This window comes from Sinohyriopsis cumingii, chromosome 3 (genome assembly GCF_028554795.1).
Source record: "Sinohyriopsis cumingii isolate HCF-2022 chromosome 3, ASM2855479v2, whole genome shotgun sequence".
In the NCBI taxonomy this organism is placed as follows: Eukaryota; Metazoa; Mollusca; class Bivalvia; order Unionida; family Unionidae; genus Sinohyriopsis; species Sinohyriopsis cumingii.
In genome coordinates this window covers 98,247,885-98,268,303 of record NC_142963.1, presented here as the reverse complement: position 1 = coordinate 98,268,303, position 20,419 = coordinate 98,247,885, and the positions used below count along the sequence as shown (strand labels likewise).

Genomic DNA, 20,419 nt, shown 5'->3' with positions numbered 1-20,419 from the left:
AAGCATGTGTTCTTATGTCATTTTATGTGCACGGTAGTTAAAAAAAGTGGAGTTATTCTGGAACGTGGACAGTTCTTTACTTTTATGGACAATGTAAACTCTACATATTGTTTTGAAAATAACAGGGGTCTGCTACCAGTCCATTACTGGGCATGTAGCTATAAAGCTTTGAAAGCATAAACTATGTTTTATTTTCATCACAAATCGGTTTTCAAAGAAATGCATGCTCAGATAGTCAACAGATTTAGTCTTGAATTGCTGTTGCGAACATCATAAATTATCAAGAGAATAACAAAGTGAACGATATTTTATTTTGGCTTATGATTATTTTCGTTCATAATATTTAACTGGTTGGAATTGCTTTAATGACGAATTTCAGAATTGTATTTTGTTTTCTTTTCCAATATAATATACTCATATTTCCTATGACTATTCTCAAGTTTTAACTCAATTGAGTACAGGCATGACATCAGACGGTCCTTAAAGTGGAGGAACATGCAATATTTTGCTGTAATATCACATGTGCTATTTATTTATGCAGAAAAGTAGCATATTAGGAAACCAATTAATTTAATTTGCAGGCTATTATGATAATGATGACGTACGTTTTATTTATAAGTTTGGACCATACTTTAGTCGCAGGTAACATGTCCCAACAGATTAATTCTGTATCTGTTCACTCAGTCTGTGGTCTATTCAATTTATTAGTCAATTTCTATATTCAGAAAATAGGCTCGCATGGATTTAAATTTTAAAAATGTGTCTTATGTTATCTTTATTCAAACTTTACACACACACACACACACACACACACAACGGATCGCTCAGGTGGCTTAGTGGCTAGAGCAGGGTCTCAAATATGCGGCCCGCATACTGATTAGCATCACAAGGTGTCATGAGAGATAATAATAATGAGGACTTTGTATAGCGCCTAATCTTTACAAGCTCTAAGCGCTTTACAACATTAGACAACACCTATAAGATAAAAATCATACAATGATATGATTACAAAAACAAACACCATGAAATTAGAAAACATAAAAAACATGTTGAGAATATTTAAGGTAGGACACATTATTAGGTCTTTAAGTTTGTTCTTGCAGTCGAAATAAATGAGTTTTGAGAGCACTCTTGAATGGGATCACTGTGTCTTTGTGTCTAAGTACAGTGGGCAATTCATTCCACGTTGCTCGGCCCTGGTATGCAAAAGAACGCTGTCGATATGACTTTGTTTTCATAGTGGGAATAATGAGTATACGATTGTCAGAAGAGGAGCGTAAGAATCTTGCTGGTGTGGACACATGGGTGAGGTCGGATAGGTATGTTGGACTAGAGTCCGACAGTGAAACGTAGCACAGAGAACAAATTTTGTGTTTGATTCTGGATCGAATTCATAACCAGTGTAGGGTACAGAGCAGCGGGGAGGTGTGCTCTGATCGTGGTACTCTAAGTATGATCTGAGCAGCTGTGTTTTGAACTTTTTGAAGTTTCTGGAGCAGATATTGAGATGAACCAGAAAGAATTGAGTTACAATAGTCCAGTCTTGAAAGTACTAATGAACACACAAGTGTTTTAGTGGCATCAACTGAAAGATATTTGCGAATTGAGCTGATGCGTCTCAGCTCAAGATATGGAGCCTTGCATATGTTCATGACATGTTGGTGCAATGTGAGACTACTATCCAGATTAACACCTAGGTTTCGTACTGATTGTGTGAATTTAATGTTGGTGGTGCTGATATTTATTGTTTGAGGTAAAGGATATGAATGAGAAAGTCTTTGTGTTGTGATCAGAATGGCCTCATCATTCGTCTGCAGCTTGTTACATGTCATCCATAATTTCACATCAGAAATGCACCTCTCTACACCTTAGATGGTAGCATCAACTTCAGTTGGGTGGCTAGATTTGTATATTTGGGTGTCATCAGCGTACAATTGGTGAGACACTGGATGATGATCTATGACACTTGAGAGCGACTGAGTGTATAGAATGAAGAGAACAGGTCCAAGAACAAACCCCTGTGGAACACCACAACATAGATCAACTGGGCTGGAGTATATTCCATTTGCAGATACAATGTGTGTCCTCCTGACCAAGTAGGACTTGAACCACAGTAAGGCTGTATCATGAATGCCAAATACATGCTGGAGACGGTGAAGTAATATATCATGGTCTATTTTGTCAAATGCTGTAGACAAATCAAGGAGGGTGAGGATTGTAATCTTTCCGCTATCCAACTTAGAGAGAATGTCATTAACTACTTTTAGAAGAGTAGTCTTAGTAATGTGGCAAGGGTGATATGCAGATTGTACATTGCTAAAAAGACTGTTTGAATTCAGATGAACAACCTTTTCTAAGATGTTTGATATGAATGGGAGATTAGAAACTGGGCAGTAGTTCTTTAAATCGTTATGGTCTAGTGTTGGTTTCTTCAGCAGAGGCTTTACAATGGCAGTTTGGAAAAATGATAGGAATTCCTCGGATGAGAGAGAGATATTAATAACATCAGTTAGTGAAGGCAAAACTGGATCTAAGCACTCAAGCAGCAGTGATGTTGGAATTGGATCAAGTTGACATGACTTTGGTGCACTCTCCATCAGGATTGTACGTACGAAATCTATAGAGACAGGTTCAAATGCTGCTAATGATTGCCACTCAAATTCTGTATCCCAACTGTATGGTGACGACGAGTCAGTTGAAATTGCGGTGTCAAGCTTATCTCTAATGGTTTTTACTTTGTTACGGAAGAAATTTGGAAACACGTCCGGAAGGTCGACTGGAGAGGAGGTAGTTGGAAGTGGTGTTGATTTGTTCCTTGACATTAGCTTGTTAGTAATCTCGAAGAGCTCTTTGCAGCTGAAACTTTCCATGATCTTAGTAGTGTAGTGGGCTGATTTCGCTGCATGGACTATATTTGTAACATTCTTCTTAGCGGCTTCATATATTTGCTTATAAATATGAGTCTGGTGGAAAGCCAAAGCCTCTCAGCTTTACGGCGGACTCTTTTAGCAGTGCGAAGCTGGTTCCTAACACTGCTATACCATGGAGAACACTTTTGAATTGATACTCTGCACTTGGTAGCTGGGGCATGTTTGTCGAGCAATGAGCACAGGCAGTTATCGAGTTGTTCTGCCCCAGGAGGTAAGCAAGTTGTTAGGTTTGCTTGGAAGTCGTGCATTAGTTTGGTTCTATTTATCATACGGAGGTGGTTTCTCTTAGTAGCAGATAAAGGTGGAGTGTTAGGGACTGACATGTCAAGATGGCATATAATGCAGAGGTGATCTGATGCCAGGTCATGGGATACCAGTGAAGACCGTAGAATGTTATCATCAGGTCTATGAAGAATCCAGTTTAAAATGTGACCATGTTTATGGGTGGTTTGGTTAACTGACTGTTTGAGGTTGAAAACATTAATGGAATCTATGAGTTTTATGTGTTTGGGTTTCCAGGACAGTCAAAGTGAAAGTTGAAATCTCCAAGAATATTCAGGTTGCCACCTATCGAATTTCCATATGCCAGGAGATTCGGAAACTGCTTCAAAAACAGAGATTCAGCCAGCTTGTTTTTTCTACTAGGAGGAGGGCGGTATAGGCAGAAAAAATGGACTGACCTTTGCTCCAGCGTGAGTGTGGTTTGGATTAGTTCAAACGATGTGTGGTCGAAACTGAATGTTGTGGTGTGGTTAAGATGTTTGATCATGGAGTTCTTTGTGATGACAGCAATTCCACCTCCGCGAGAGTTACGGGGGAACGACTTGCTGGAGTAACCAGTGGGTGATAGATCCGCACACTTGGGCTCATCGCCTGATGTTTTTAGCCATGTTTCTCTCAGGAAAAAGACGTAAAAATTCTGGTCGTTGATAAAATTAACTATTTCTGTGCGCTTTTTCGGTGGTCCTACTGACTGGGCATTGAATAATGCAATACGCAGAGGTATCTCTTGGAAAGTTGACACAAAGCTTGACTAATAGGGATTTGAATTAGGTTATCTAAATTAATGGTCGAATGTTTTTTTAAATTGTTGAGCCGAAATAAAGGAGATAACTGAATTCTTCTTCCTGTTCTACGCCGGCCAGCTTTGAAACAACATTTCTATTTTCGCTTCTGTTTACATTTAGGTAATGACGAATGTAGTCCCAGTTCGTTTAGTCTAGAGCACAATGTAGTGTGGAGAGCCAAGGAGTGATCATTTAAATCAACTAATGAGGGTCCATCATAGCATAAACGGGTTGACTGGCGAGTATCACGTGACGGCGGTTTGTTAAAAAACAGTGGAGCAAGACATCTGAGAAAAAGTCTAATTGTTCTCATTTCCAAAACAAGGAGATGAAGAAACACATACGAATTTAACAGCCAATACATAATGAACACAATAACGTAGATGAAAACAGGCAACAAGCACAAATATCATGAAAACGGCACTAAAAAACGGAACAGCTGCTTCAAGCCGGTTAAGCGATAGGTGGTGCGGCCCTTAGGATCATTGAAAAGGTCCTCATGCGGCCCTAAGGATGGTTTGATTTTGTGACCCCTGGGTTAGATCGCCGACTCGGATGCGGGAGGTAGCGGGTTTTATCACCGACCTAGTCATACCAAAGACTTATAAAAATGGTACCAGCATCTGCCTCGCTTGGCGCTCAGCTTTAAGAGCTTAGTGTTAGGACTGGTCAGCCTGGTGTCAAGATTATGTGACTGGGTGGGACATCATGCTACATGTCTGCGGCATGATGCTGCAGTACTAGACATCACTATAAACTATTACGCGGCAGACATCGTAGCGATATGACTGAAATAAAATGTTAAACACACACACACACACACACACACACACACCGTACTTTCTGCCTTTCACTGTTCATGCGTATTAACCCCTTGCGACTAAATCATTTTAAATATGTCAACGCAAAATTCCAAACTTGGAATCTTTTGATCCTGAGAATCAGACTGACTGGTACTAATTCTTGTACGAAATGGTGGAGAATATGATACCATAATTAGAGGTAGAATATATACGTAAAGTGCAGAATCAAGCTGGGAATATAAGCGTGTCAGTAAATGTAGGAAAAACCATTAACTAGACTTTAGAAAGTGAAAAGTTTGATCATGCTGTAGTTCTTGCCAGTTCGCACTCTCTGTACATGAAGTGTTTCTGACTGCAATTAACCAGTTACGGGTTGGTTAATACATTACGCGAAACCGGTTAAGGTATTTACTAACGTTTTCGACCCTAATCTTTGACAGTTCTCAACGGCTATTATAAATAACTGTCATGATTTAAAGATATTTTCAGCAAATTAAAAGCTTGTTATCATGTGAAAATCTGAGGATCAGTATTTTGTTATTATCTTTTTTACATGAAACGAAACGATTACTGTACAAAACTTAAGTTTAAGACATTGCGAAGTTTATTTATTCGTTGTAATAATTTCTCAGTGACATGTGGACAATTTAATAGGTTTTCACTTTGAGTGAAACCTCGCAGTTTGTTGCTGAAGTTATTGTTATTTGAAGAATTCTGTGTCTACGAATAGACAATGTGGAAAGGTTCCGTAAGCTATTTGCGAGCCAAATAACAAGGGTTCTGAGCCATAAATATGTGCAACGAAACATGTAGAAAGCAATGTCTGAACTGGGATAGATGATCCCTGTGCCCGCGACCCACTAAACAGTAGTCAACTAACACTAATATCAGTTGCGATAAAGGAATGTACCAAATGTGATGACAACATAACATTTGTACTTGGTAGCTGTCATACATCAGGAAGATAACAGTATGTTCACCTTGTATAACTTTGACTTCAGTTTAATGTGCGTGTGTGTGTGTGGATTTTTAAGGTAGCTTTAACAATTTTTCAGTCATATCGCTACGATGCCTACAGTGTGGCAGTTTATAGTGATGTCTAGCATTGGGGCAACATGCTGCAGACATGTAGCATGATGTCCCTCCCAGTCACATTATCCTGACACCAGGCCGACCAGTCCTAACACTAACCTCTTCATGCTGAGCGCCAAGCGAGGCAGCTATTAGTACCATTTTTGCAAGTCTTTGGTACAACTCGGTCGGGGATCGAACCCACGACATCCCGCATCCAAGGCGGATGCTCTAACCACTAGGCCACTGGAGCGGTCAGTTATATATATATATATATATATATATATATATATATATATATATATATATATATATATATATATATATATATATATGTGTGTGTGTGTGTGTGTGTGTGTGTGTATTTTGACGAATTGCTTGTGTATTTATTTTTGCATGATATTTTGTAAGCTAGCTTCTATCTGCTTAAATGATCAATGATAATGGTTATTTTTATTATTATTATTATTATTTACTACTACTACTGGTAGCTATTGCTCGTCCTCTGACGGGGGTAACGAACGAAAGTTTCAAGATAAAAATTGAAAGAGAATTTAAATAAAATAAAAGAATTGGTATAAGCGAGTTCAAAAAGAAAGGTTGAACATACAAATACAAAAAGTATTTTTTTGTTGAAAAATGGGATGGTGCCGCAAGTTTCGAACGACCTCTTGTTTGGCATCCATGACACACATAAAGACAAATGTGGGTGTTTTCATATAAGATATCAGTAAACTCTATGAAGATTGCTAGGGTAGTTAAGACAAGTTTCCAATGGCAAAGGAAGAACTTGCAGTCGGACAAAATTTCATTATAGGTGGGGAAATGACTAAGAAAGAAAAATAGTCACAAAATGACCAATAAGACAATTAATCATTTATTTTATAACCATGCACTTATTCAAATGTACTTGAGACAAATCTCAACTGATTTTCCTATTTCCATCTGAATGCAGTGCCTAATATATACACACTGGACAAGCAACCGTAAATCTTGACTGTCAGAAAGGTCTACTAGCTGTGATCATATGTGGGGCGACCACTTTGGTAAGTGCCAGTAAGCTCTAGAATGCGGCCTTATTACAATGACATTCAGTTACATGGAAAATGTTTAACAAATTCCCACCAAAACTGCATATATAAATATTTAGAACCTTTTCCACAGGTTATATCACTACTTTTAAAATGACATATACAGGCCAACTGAAAATAATTGTACTTGTAACTTTTCCCAAGATAATATGTAAATCTTATTGAAGAGATTCTCTCTCTCTCCCTCCCTCCCTCTCTCTCTCTCTCTCTCTCTCTCTCTCTCTCTCATTGTTTATGCAGTGGAAATAAGTAGCATCCCAATATTATAAATAATTAAAGCTCACTTCTGTATGTATCAATGTTTATGTAAATTTTCCTACTCAAAAGAAAGAATTAAAAAAGACCCCAGTAAAATATTTAGGTCTCTAACTTTTTTTCAATATTTATCTGGTGAGACAAAAGTAGATGGTATGATGAAGAAAGTTAATAATAAGCTTGACGTACTTGATAAACATGGTAATTGTGCGAGAGAAAAAAAATTAAAAATAATAATTTGTTATCTGCATCGGTTAAGTGTAGTTCTGATTATCTGTGCTCCTCGTAGTTTTCTGGGCTCAGTCCGTCCTGGATAAAAGCAAACTAAAACTAAGGATTCAATATCTACTGTTCTCCAGTCTGTTTTTTTGTGCTCATATATGAAATGCGGAAAATATAGTTCAACAATTCAGAATAAACCATGTATACAACACCGTGAACATCATTGGCCCAGCATATTTAACATTAGTTCTTAGAGCGTCATACCATCATCAATATAATACTGAAGGCAGTCGTTGGTAATACCAAGATTAAATAGAGAGATGTTTCAACCTTTAAATAAATACTTCCATTGTAGGACGCTAATTCGTACCCAAAGATCTCCGTGATCCACGTTTCATCCTTTTTTTTAAAGCCTAATATTCAATTCATCTTGATTAAATGCGTGTATTGTTTAATTTGAATGACACAGCTATTATGTACCATACTTGTGTGGTTTGTAAGTATACCGTCCTTGTAACCTGTTATTTCAATCCGTTTATTTTATTGTATATTCATTGATAAAATGTATACCAATTAAATCATGACGACTCGTAGGACTCATCTGAAAACACGTACCAAAGAGGCTTACAGCTTATCCTAGGCATCATTGAACATATCTTGTTTTACTTTTGATGTATACTTATATGGCATAATGTGTTAGCAATATAATATTGTATATGTTACATTATATATATATATATATATATATATATATATATATATATATATATATATATATATATATATATATATATATATATATATATAATCTTAAATCGTCTTTGGTTTAATGTGGCTCACTGCAGAATATATCACATGTTACTTGCACAAATTAATACTACTGATCAACATCAACCCGTAATGCAGCCGTGGTGATCTTTCATGGCTGAGATCTGTTCACACGTTGTTTGAATCCCACATCCAATGTTGATATTAACTTGGACTTCTCATTGTTATCAAGCAGCATGCCATTGAATCCTAGTAGGACTACATTATTTGTAAGTAGATATTTGACATTGGAAGGCCACATACCGCTCTTGTTGAATTTAATACTACTAATGGGATCAAAATACAAAGATTTCCTCAAGGGTATCGAATATATTATGTTTTCACACAACTAAAAGATCATGTACCCTGTACACTCCCTCCCCACGCCGTTTACATTTTATTAGTTATATTTAAACGTATATATTAATGGATATATATATATATATATATATATATATATATATATATATATATATATATATATATATATATATGTATGTATCATGAGTGCCAAATACATGCTGGAGACGGTGAAGTAATATATCATGGTCTATTGTGTCAAATGCTGCAGACAAATCAAGGAGGGTGAGGACTGTAATCTTTCCGCTATCCAGCTTAGAGAGAATGTCATTAACTACTTTTAGAGGAGTAGTTTCAGTACTGTGGCAAGGGCGATATGAAGATTGTACATTGCTAAAAAGACTGTTTGAATTCAGATGAGATACATGCTGGGATAGAACAACCTTTTCTAAGATTTTTGATATGAATGGGAGATTAGAAACTGGGCAGTAGTTCATTAAATCGTTATGGTCTAGTGTTGGTTTCTTCAGCAGAGGCTTTACAATGGCAGTTGTGAAAAATGATGGGAATTCCCAGGATGAGAGAGAGGTATTAATAGCATCAGTTAGTGAAGGCAAAACTGGATCTAAGCACTCAAGAAGCAGTGATGTTGGAATTGGATCAAGCTGATATGACTTTGGTGCACTCTTCATCAGGATTATACGTACGAAATCCATAGAGACAGATTCTGTATCCCAACTGTATGGTGACGACGAGTCAATTGAAATTGTGGTGTCAAGCTTATCTTTAATGGTTTGTACTTTGTCACGGAAGAAATTTGCAAACATGTCCGGAAAGTCGACTGGAGAGAAGGTAGAGGATATCTGTATTGTTTGAGTAAGCGTAGCAAAATATTTCACAAATGAAGTGGAAACATTGTATTGCCATTAGATACAGTACGAAATGTATCCCCTTCACGACCGAAATATTATCTCATATCCCGTAGATTTCAGTTCGTTATAATTTTAAAGGCAAACAATGCAATCTAGCTTATACACTTTCCATTTTATTTCAATGCAGCTAGCCTTGCATTACTACACGGATTAAAATGTTCTGAAATTTAACAATAATTTAAGAAATTTCAGAGTTGATCTCCTACATATAATGCTTCATATTTCGTCATTTGTATAATTAATCACTGTTTTAATACGAAAGATAAAATATAAAAAAAATTATTAACATATTTATATCGCGGATGGATACACTGAATCTTTGGTGTTTAGGTTGCATCATCGAGAAGTCTAAATACATTTCAGCCTTCTGAAAGTAACATATTTAAAGAAAAGAACTGAATAATGACTATTTTAGCACGGTAGAATTATGATTATTTTCTTTATTGTTGCAATAAAACGTGAGGAATATGCCCTTGGAAATCTTGCAGTCTAGGTCGATAACAGATACTCGTAAATCTGATTTCGAAAGCAATACGTACTTATCCTCAAATTTCTCCATTGTTTTCAAACATGACTATGAATGGGACGAAAATCAAAATCGCAAATTAAAGAACTTTATTCTTTGCTGTCGGTTGAGAGCAGATGTATTTCATAAAGTGGAGAATATGGAAAATATAAAATTTGTAAGGGCATACAATTTGGAGAAGAAAGTAATCCCACAGTTGATATTGCCACAGTGGCGATATCACATTGTTCGCCACTGTAATGAACATCAATGCTCTCACACTGATACATTTTAGTATCTATTATTAAATATTTAAAAACAAAAGTTATTAAAGCCGTCCTACCGTTGTGTTGTGCTTTGTCGTAGTTTCACTGAAGTTGAAGTCACACACTATGAAGCACACCAAGTACGTACTCATCTTCTCGTACGTTCGAAATTGTGTACGCTGTAGATCATTGTTGAAAGCCCAAACTTCGATACCCTATAAACCATGATGAACAAATAAAAGACAATAAAAATAGATTACCCTGATGATGCACCCCACCCCGTTAAAATAAAAATATTATTTTATAAAGTGAGCACCTTTAGTATTACATAATAATGTATCATAGGAACGAATTTCGGGTTCCTCACATGTATTGTGTGATAAAAGGTTATGGAAATTTATCGTTTGTGTCATTTTTGGCATTGAAATATCTGACTGAAGAAAAATAAATCAGTGATAATATAGATAGCATAACAAAATTATTATAAAAATATCTAATATCAAGTTCTTGGTATAAATATAATTATAAAATTATAATTATTCATATAATTATACTGGAATTATTTAACACTGTATAATCTGGCTTTATAATTTAAAGACCTCGACATATACATATGTATGATTCAAAGTGATCGTGGACATCGTAAAATATGCATCTTTGCAGGTAGCTTCTGTTGAAACTGTAAAAGAGAACAGTCTTTAATTTTATAATTCTGTCTTGCTATTTACGCACATTTCCACTGAAAGGCGATAACTTTAGATATTCAGTTTTAAAAAAGGCCTTTAGTTTCATAGCAGAGAATTTTCATCCCGGTAAATAACTTTGAGCAATGACTTTCGAAAACTGGCTTAACTTTGTAAAAAGGTGTCTGCTAATCGAACTTTAAAGATCGAACCCGAACAATGTGTTTATGAGTGAAAACGGCGTGGCCGAAACGGATACAAAACGTTCGGCCTTTGAAAAAGGCGTGGCCAGAACGGATACAAAGCGTTCGGCCTTTGAAAAGGGGCGTGGGCCGAAACGGATACAAAGCGTTCGGCCAATTGTCCAGTGCCGTGGTTTAGCAAATCACATTTACAATCGACGAGATAAGAAAAATACATAAAGTTTGGACGTATTTAATATCATATGAAGATGTCAAGACAGCGTTAGAATCAAAGATGATAACATTTCAAATGTGAATATTATATGGTCTACAAGAATCTTATTATACTAATCGTTTATGGATTGACCTACAGAAGGAAAAGTTTTATCAAGAATGTCTTCCTATCAAATTCAAATGCTCATGTCAGGGCACATACACACATACCATGCGGATACGAAGAGATAGTACAGCTCTTTTGCGACCTGTACGAGGAAGTTTATAAAGGATCTGAGTGATAACCGAAAATTATTTGTTTGCCAGTTCTAAGTCGACCACATTGATGTGTCACTATGCCTTAATTAGCTTCTAAACAACATAGAGTTTCTAAAATATTTCGGTTTTATCACCGTTCCCTAAAACAAGTATATATCCCTGCTAAATAGTGTACACTTTTTTGCATGTAAAGTTGCAGATTTGGAAAACTATTATGTCTCATGATATTGTCTGATATTTCCGTGTGATTGTGATGGTTGGCAACAGCCCTATCTTCATAACTTTGATGAACAATATATACATAAGCGTCTGCAAGAATTTTTCCAGGTGGGTGGCAAGCCATAATTTGGGTGAGGGGGTTAAGCGAAAATTGGAGGGATATATTTTTATACTTCACAATGATTTTTTCTTTTGAATTCCTCCACCTTTATCCCACCCAAATACGGACGCACTTGAACAGTAAGAGGTAAAAGAACATTATATAAATACAGTTGTTCAGGTATTATAACAATGATTTAGAAAGCTTACGTCAGCCGGCATGTTAAAGAGTGCAGTGTAATTGGGCCTGTGAACAAGGTTCACCGTGAACTCGGCCTTCATGTTAGGTTCGTCAAAACAGGGAAACGCTCTTCTGGCTGCTAATGGTTCAAACTTGGATGTTGCAAGGTATCTGCAGAATCGAATGCCATTGTTACGTACAGTAACCAGAGTAACGGTGAACGCTGGCCCTAACATTGAGACAACATTACTAATGGCATAACAAATTTGATATCGTACTGTATAATGGCTGGATGTATGACGACTTTGAAAAGTGATGTTAGTGTTGCCAAGTTCCGACCAATGCGCTTTTCTGTATTGTTTTTCAGGGCAACCGGATATAGATCATGCAACAAAACGTGTAATGCTGCCAAAGTATAGTGACTAAAACCGGTAATTTGGTTGTCGTATTGAATCAGGATAGAAGTTCATTCAGGCAAAGATAATCTAAATGGGTAATGATAATCTGAATGGGCAAATATAATCGAAAATGGGCAAATATAATCGAAAAGGTGCAAATATAGTCGAAAAAAGATAATCAAAATGGGTAAAGAAGATAATCTAAATAGGTAAAGAAGATAATCTAAATGGGTCAATATAATCAAAATTGGCATTGATAATCAAAGGGGCAAAGATAATCAAATGGGCAAAAAGATAGTCAAAATGAGTAAAGATATTCTTAATGAGTAAAGATATTCTAAATGGGCTTCGTCTCTTCTGCAAATAACTAAGCATAAGTGTCAGTTTTCAAGATTCGGTGTTGACGTGAAGAATTAAATTATGTTAGGTCCAGTGTTAAAGTTTTTGAATGTCACATGTCATCTGTAGTTTTCAGTTGAAGCTGTGAGATATTATTATTATATATCTGAAGCTGGAAGCACAAGATTCTCTATCTCGGAAGTAGTAAGAAGGAACTTCGGGTACTATTGCCAATAAAATGATTGGAGTAGGTGAATGTTTCAAAGTCTAATATATGCTAAAGCAACCTCTGTTCATCTCAAACGTGCAGAAAATATTGCTATATGTCTCACGTTTTTACCTTGATACGTCACGAGTAGCTGCCTTGTATACGTAAGCAGAAAACTGGCGGAACCACTGTCGATAGTCTTAAGATTGTGTCCAATGTTTTTGGAAGTCGTACATCTTTACAGTCAGATGTTGCATTAAACTGAAATTTTGCAATTCTATTACCACATGATTACAGCTTGTACCATTATAAGAAAATAGTTCGTAATGCAAACAGGCCAATGTGACCTGATTGATGTCAGTAATTTTAATTAAGGATCAGCCATGCTTGAAAGATGTACCTGTTAATGTGCGGTATGAGTACCTCTTGTATCTGAATAAATCCACCGTATTCATTTTATTTGTGTTCGAAGGGTAATGCAGTCAAGAATGCATAATCACCCAAGTGTATAAAGAGTAAATTTACCAAAACATTTTATATTTTCGCCCTTAGGGTTTTGGAGAAAATGGCATGTCTCTAATAATCTGCAATTAATGAATTCCTTAAAATTCAATGACGCTGACATATTGTGATTTACAGTACTAAGTGCTCTTGCTTTTTCTGGTTAAGTAGAAACTATATCGTCATAACGGCATTCACATACGTGACCCTGTGTTCCACTGTACTCTTGTATTGTGATTTAGAGTGCTAATGTTCCTCTCTTGTCTGTGTAAGAGGAAAAAAAAATGTTCTCATAACGTCATTCACGTGCGAGACACCGGGTTCCTAGGAACTGGAGTATTGTAGTGTACACTACTAAGTGTTTCTACCTTGTCTGCGTAAGCGCAAAGCCTTTATACACCGTGTTCAGCGGAACTCTTGTGTTATGATTTATGGTACCTAGTGTTTATGCCATGCCTCTCTAAGCAGACCATCATAAAGCTATTCAGTTGCGAGACACCGTGTTCCATTGACGTCGTGTATTGTGATTTACTTTACTAAGTGTTCATGACTCGTCTGCCTAAGAGGAAAACTATACCAATTTAAAGAAAACGACATACGAGACTATGTTAAACTGAACTCATCAGTTTTGATTAACAGTGTGTAGTGTTGCCGCCTTGTGTATCTGCGTAGAGGAAATCATCATAACACCATTCACACGCAAGATGCAGTATTCCATGGAACTCTTCTATTATAATTTACAGTACTAGCTGAAATAAATATTAACAGACGAAAAAATCATTAAAATCTATTATATTTTCGATGGACGAAATTGTTGCGGAAAGGTAAATTTTAAAAAAGATACACTGTTTCAAATCTGGTCATAAACTGTCTTCATAAAATATACCCGATACGAAGAACTATTTTTTTTCCTTTTGATTAATCTTCTGCTGTTATACTCTTAGTTAAATTGTTACAGTAAGCATTACATTGAAAACCTCAGCATATATGATTTAAGATAAAAATTCGGGCATCATCTATGAAGCAAGTCTAGGAATCTCTCTATATGAATAGTTACAAGTGGACTATTCAGTGCGATGGTTAATCACAAAAAAAAATAGTGAAGGAGATGTTGTACCTCAGGGCTTTTGATATCCATCTTCAAATTCCATGGTCAATAATCATCACCATTTCCTGTCCGTAATGGTTTGCACCTGACATGCCGAAACATAGCCAAACACACATTTTGATCTCAGTTGCAGATGCTCTTCTCTTCTGTGTAATGTCACCATATCCGATTGTCGCAAAGTTTGGTTGGTTGGTTGTTTTCTCGGCACACTGTATGGCCATATCATGACGAGGATATGGCATAAGCGCCTGGGCTGGGCGACCCATATTATGGACTTTATGTTAACTTTGTGATTAAGTAGGTTACAATATACCCATCGATAAATACCCAACCATGATCATGGATTTCTTATAATTCCAGTTTTTCTACGTTTTGAAGTCGAATCAGTTTAGTTCATCAATAAAGCATTCAGTTTTGGTTAGCTTGTAGTTCACTCTTCACTCTGCGCCAAAATACATATCCCGATCTTGGCTAGCCAAGGGTTATAGACTCCGAAATATTATGATAAACAGAGTAACGACATATCGGTCGTAACAGTGATTTAAAGAATTTTCTCACACCAAATAATATTTGGTTATAGCAGGCAATTGATTATTTTCAACATTATAAGTGCGCATCCTTCACCTGCTGTTACAAGCATTCCTCGCTTTCGCTTTTTACGCATTGTGATCTTTCAAAACTCAAATCGTGTCATTTATAGTGAGAACACCTGCGCTGACGTTATATGACCCTAACATTTAACAACAGTTTTTGAAACATATTGTCCAGGTAAATATGAAGTTATCTAAAATTAAAGCCTCCATATGCTACTTGGCATCAGAGGTAAGTGTTGGAGTGCAGAAAGTACTTTGCTATGACATTGGTTAAACTTCTAATCGACAATTTGATCTGGGCTGCAAATTTTGGTCTGAAGTCACGGGACAGCAGGGCTTGTTTTGTTATTATTATGGCGTAAGGAGATGTATAGAGTCGACAGAGTTTTACCTAAAGTGTGCAGGAAACTGGTTGGAAACTGAAAATAGTCCCCAAAATTTACTGATTTGCAAACAGTTTAACAATCAGTAGGATTTGGCCGTTTACATCCAGTAGCATTGCAAAGAAAGTGTAACCTATTCATAACATTTGGGATTATTGCAACCTAACTCCGAATGAGACTGGTGTCAAGTGCCTATCATCCACATGATACATGTTATCAAATGAAAATATGTAAGTACATTTAGATTCTCTGAATATTTTAAGTACAAATCTCGCACGGACATCTAAACTTGAATACTGACACATCTCAAATTCATTTAGGATACGATCAAAGAAGAGATTATTTTTCCTATTTTCTTATTTTTTGTGGATATCCTATGTAAATAACAGAGATGCTATTTATGAATTAGTTATGTTTCTATTATGGTAGAGCATTGTTCAGTTTCAGTGAAATGTGTGAATTAATAGATTTCAATTTTAGTGATCGAATTTTGGTCGAAATTCAATTAAGCGCAATTTACGCTGCTCTGAACATCAAGCAATAACCGTGTTGGCAATACACCACGTGGACAAACTAATGAGTCATTTTGAGAACATAATGTATTATCATGCATTCACCAATCGCTTTTAATGAAAATGGTGTTCAATCATGAACGTATATCCGATTCCAAACACTACCACAGTAATTTCGTGCTGAAGCAGTTTCGAAAAAAGATGTTGCTTCTTACATTATGAGACCGTTAAAAGCTTTGCAAAATTAATTCTCCTTCCTATTAGTCGCGCACGTACAATCATGATGAAAGTGCTTTGATCATTTGGACGGTTAGATGATCATCAAGTTTTGTTTCCTAAGTATCGTCAGAACTGACATCAGGGATGCACATTCACGCACATTTCTAATTCATATCAATGAATGCAACAAAACCAGAACAGTATTTTCAAATAAAGAAGTATTCAATATAAACAATTTCCCTAATCCCATGCTTCTTTGACAGTTTATAAAGAGTGTGTGTTGTAATTACCTTGTCTCGTTGGTGTGATGGTTGATGTAGGTACTCTTGTAAAATCCGACAATAGCCCTTGTTAGAGACCCATCAAATTGCAAGTCCAGAGCTATTAAAGACCCTCCTGGAATTGGCATTTTTGTCTGTATCACCCAAAACTGGTTTGGCTGGTATTCGAATGGTTCCTCAATTTGTATACTTGTCCCATTAGAGTTGAATCTCAGATGCGTTTTTGTTATATTCAAATAATTAACGTGTATTAGGATGTACTTGGTTATTTCTGTAACATTGAAGAGTAGTAAATGGGGTCACTTTAGGGACAATGGGACTTAGCATTAAAAAACACCCTGGGTCACTTTAGGGACAATGGAAATTTAACATGGAGAAAAATCGTGGGTCACTTTAGGGACAATGGGAATTTAACATAGAGTTTGGGTCTGTCTAGGGACAAGGGAAATTAACATGGGGGAATAGAGTTTGGGTTTGTCTAGAGACAAGGGGAATTGAATATGGGATTTTTTTTAAAAAAAAAATATTTAAATTTAAATTTAAATTTAAATTTAAATTTAAAAAAGGGGTAGGCAATTGAAAGGCTATCTCTTTTCGAGAAATATGGCTGGCCCTGAAAAGGGCCTTTGGGTTTTCTTCTTCTTCTTCTGCTTCTAATTTCTTCTTTTCCTCCACCAACTTCTTATTTTCTCTCCTACACTCTTTCTCTTCTTTTCTTTCTTTTTTTCTCCTCCTCTTCTTTCTTCTTGTCTTCCTCCTCTTCTTTCTTCCTCTTCTCATTTTCTTCTTCTTTTTCAATTTTTTCGTTCCATTTGCTTATTCTTATCCTTTCCTCTTCATCCTCCTTCTCCTCCTTTATCTCTTTCATTACACCACTAATCTTGTCCTTTACCTTTTTTAAGTTATTAATTTCCATCTTTACACGATGGGGACTATAGGAATAATGGTCTTCAACGAGTCTTATTAACATCTGCTCCATCATTCCTAAGTTGTCTAAAACGTCTTGCAATGTTTGCATTTTGTCCATTTGGTTAGAAGCCATCTTCTTTGTAGAATGGTTTGAACGACGAATACGGTGGGTTCTTATAGTGAAAGCGCGGACGTGAAGGAAAACATCCCCCTGAAACATAAAATTGATCTTACCTAGATCATGACCAAAGAAACAACAACGCGCGGACGTGAAGGAAAACATCCCTTACTTTCTCATTTCATATAATAAAACCAAAACTATACTCTCCACATACGCTAAGAAACAATAAACAAACCCATAATCTACTATTTACACAAACTTACTTGAGCAGTTACAAACACAAACACAAACACAAACACACAAAATAAACAATAAAGAAACCCATAATCTACTATTCACACAACCATACCTGAGCTCTTACAAACACCATCACACAAACACATACCCTCACATTTTTTTCAAAAAGAGTTAGTGTTTATAATCACACTACTCTACCTACACACATTGGCAAATCGATCGTTATTTCTTTTCTAGAGTATTGGGTAGCCCTGAAAAGGGCTGTTTTTTTTGGAACTTTTTTTTGGAACTTCATGGACACCTGGTTAATGGTGGCACCTTCCAGGCCTGGCGCCACATACACATCTTGTCCCCCAGTTACTTTTTACCTTTTAGGGGGAGAGAGCAGAGGCAGAATATGTGGCTTCAGAATCCCAATTTTCGGTTTCTGGGATTCTGAAATTTTTTCTTCTTCTCTCCTTTTCCTCCTCCTCTTCTTTGTATCTTCTCTCCTCTTTGTATCTTCTTTCCTCTTCTTCTTTATATCTTCTCTCCTCCTCTTCTTTGTTTCTTCTTTCCTCCTCCTCTCTTATCCTTCCCTCCTCCACAATGGCTTCCGCGGCCAGTTCATTTAATATGCGCCTGGCATATTCCAGATGCACATGAAGTTCCAACAGTTTCTCCAGTCTCGTGTTCATTTTTGGTGTTGATCAATCAACAAGGGTAGTTGGACTGCCGAACGAGTTTCAATTTATAGTGAAAGCGCGGACGTGAAGGAAAACATCCCCCTAAAATCATAAAATTGATCTTACCTACATCATGACCAAAAACAACAACGCTCGGACCTAAAAGAAACACTCACTCACTTTTTTATACTACCCATCACTATTTTAAATTTTTTTATAAATCACTTCAATAGACTATCCACATACGCAAAGCAATCCAATCTAACCCCCAAATATACACCTCAAACACCAAAAATGACATCATTTTAATCTACTATCCATACCAACTTACTTGAGCACTTACAAACACAAACACACAATCACATACCCTCACATTTTTTTAAAAAAGAGTTAGTGTTTATTTTCACACTACTCTACCTACACACATTGGCAAATGGATTGTTATTTCTTTTCTAGAGTATTGGGTAGCCCTGAAAAGGGCTGTTTTTTTGTTTGCTATGGCATTCTTTTTTAGTTTCTAAGAATGCGATGTCCTCTGAGGATAGTCTGCTTCTTCGAAAAGAGAAGAAGAACTCTTTGGTGTCGATACGACAATCGACAAAGCCTCTGTCAGCTTCAGGTTGCTGCTGCTGTTGTTGTTGTTGCTGCTGTTGCTGCTGTCTCTGAAGTCTGTACTTCTCTGTCCATTCTTCTTTTTCCCTGTTCATTTCTTCTCTGAAGAGCTCTTCTATCAGGTCTTCAGTGATTTTTAACATTCTCACATTCTCTATTTCTTCTGGCTTCGGTATCAGACTGTGTCTGACCCTATGCAAATTCACGTAGGCTTCGTTGAGCTTAGCTAGTTTGGAGCACATCTTCGTAGGAGGATGAGTCGACAATGGATGGTTAGACTGGAAACAACCCGGTTCTTAAAGTCAAAGCGCGGACGTGAAGGAAAACATCCCCCACACGGTTTTTGAGTCGCAACGTTTAGTGAGTGTCATGAGAGGGATAGTAAGAAATGAAAGAGCATCAATCCAACATTCTTATAGCTAAACAAAAGACAAAGGCATTTTTTTCAAAACACAACATTTTTTATTCAAAAATCACTTAACACTAAACAACAACTCTAACATTTTTAACAATAATCCAACAATATAACATCAAACAATTTTTTCAAAACACAACATTTTTTATTCAAAAATCACTTAACACTAAACAACAACAACTCTAACATTTTTTAGCAATAATCCAACACTAAAAGTTTCTCCACTAGGTAAAGAAGGATAACAGTCTTCCATGGTTTCTAGTAATCTAGGATGACTTCTCTCAAACTGTTGATTTCTATGGTATTATCGAATTCTGCATACAGGATGACGTTCACCGTTTCATCAGGGTCTCGTTTTGCAAACTGAATTTCCACACGAATCTGGCCGGATTTTACAGGGTGGAAATGTCCCTCGTCGCTGCCTTGGTCTGGAGTGAAATCGAAAGCCCACAAAGCGTAGCCTCCTGCATAATCCTCGTACGTAATACCGTGACTGGTATTGGTTCCTAACTGTCCGGTGGCTTCGTACAGGAACAAGTACGATCTCAAGTAATTCTTCTTGGTAAAGTCAGGTTCGAAAGGTCGGGTACACAAGGTCTTGCCATCGCGACTGACTTCGATTTTGGACACGCCAAAGTGTTGAAAGTAGAAAGGATTTTTTTCGGCAGCTCCGTTGAAGGCTGTATTCTCGACGATACCAACGATAAAACGTTTGGGTAACTGTCCTTGGAACAGATGATCTTCGATCATGGATCGCTGTCCCTTGGGAATGGTGAAGGTTTTCACTTCCACGCGTCGTATGGGATACTTGGC

At 36.7% G+C, this 20,419-nt stretch overlaps 1 pseudogene; it reads right to left on the bottom strand.

Moving 5' to 3' along the window:
• The window catches only part of LOC149803365 (aminopeptidase A-like), a 57,215-nt pseudogene that overhangs the window by 16,865 nt on the left and 19,931 nt on the right, over nt 1–20,419 (bottom strand).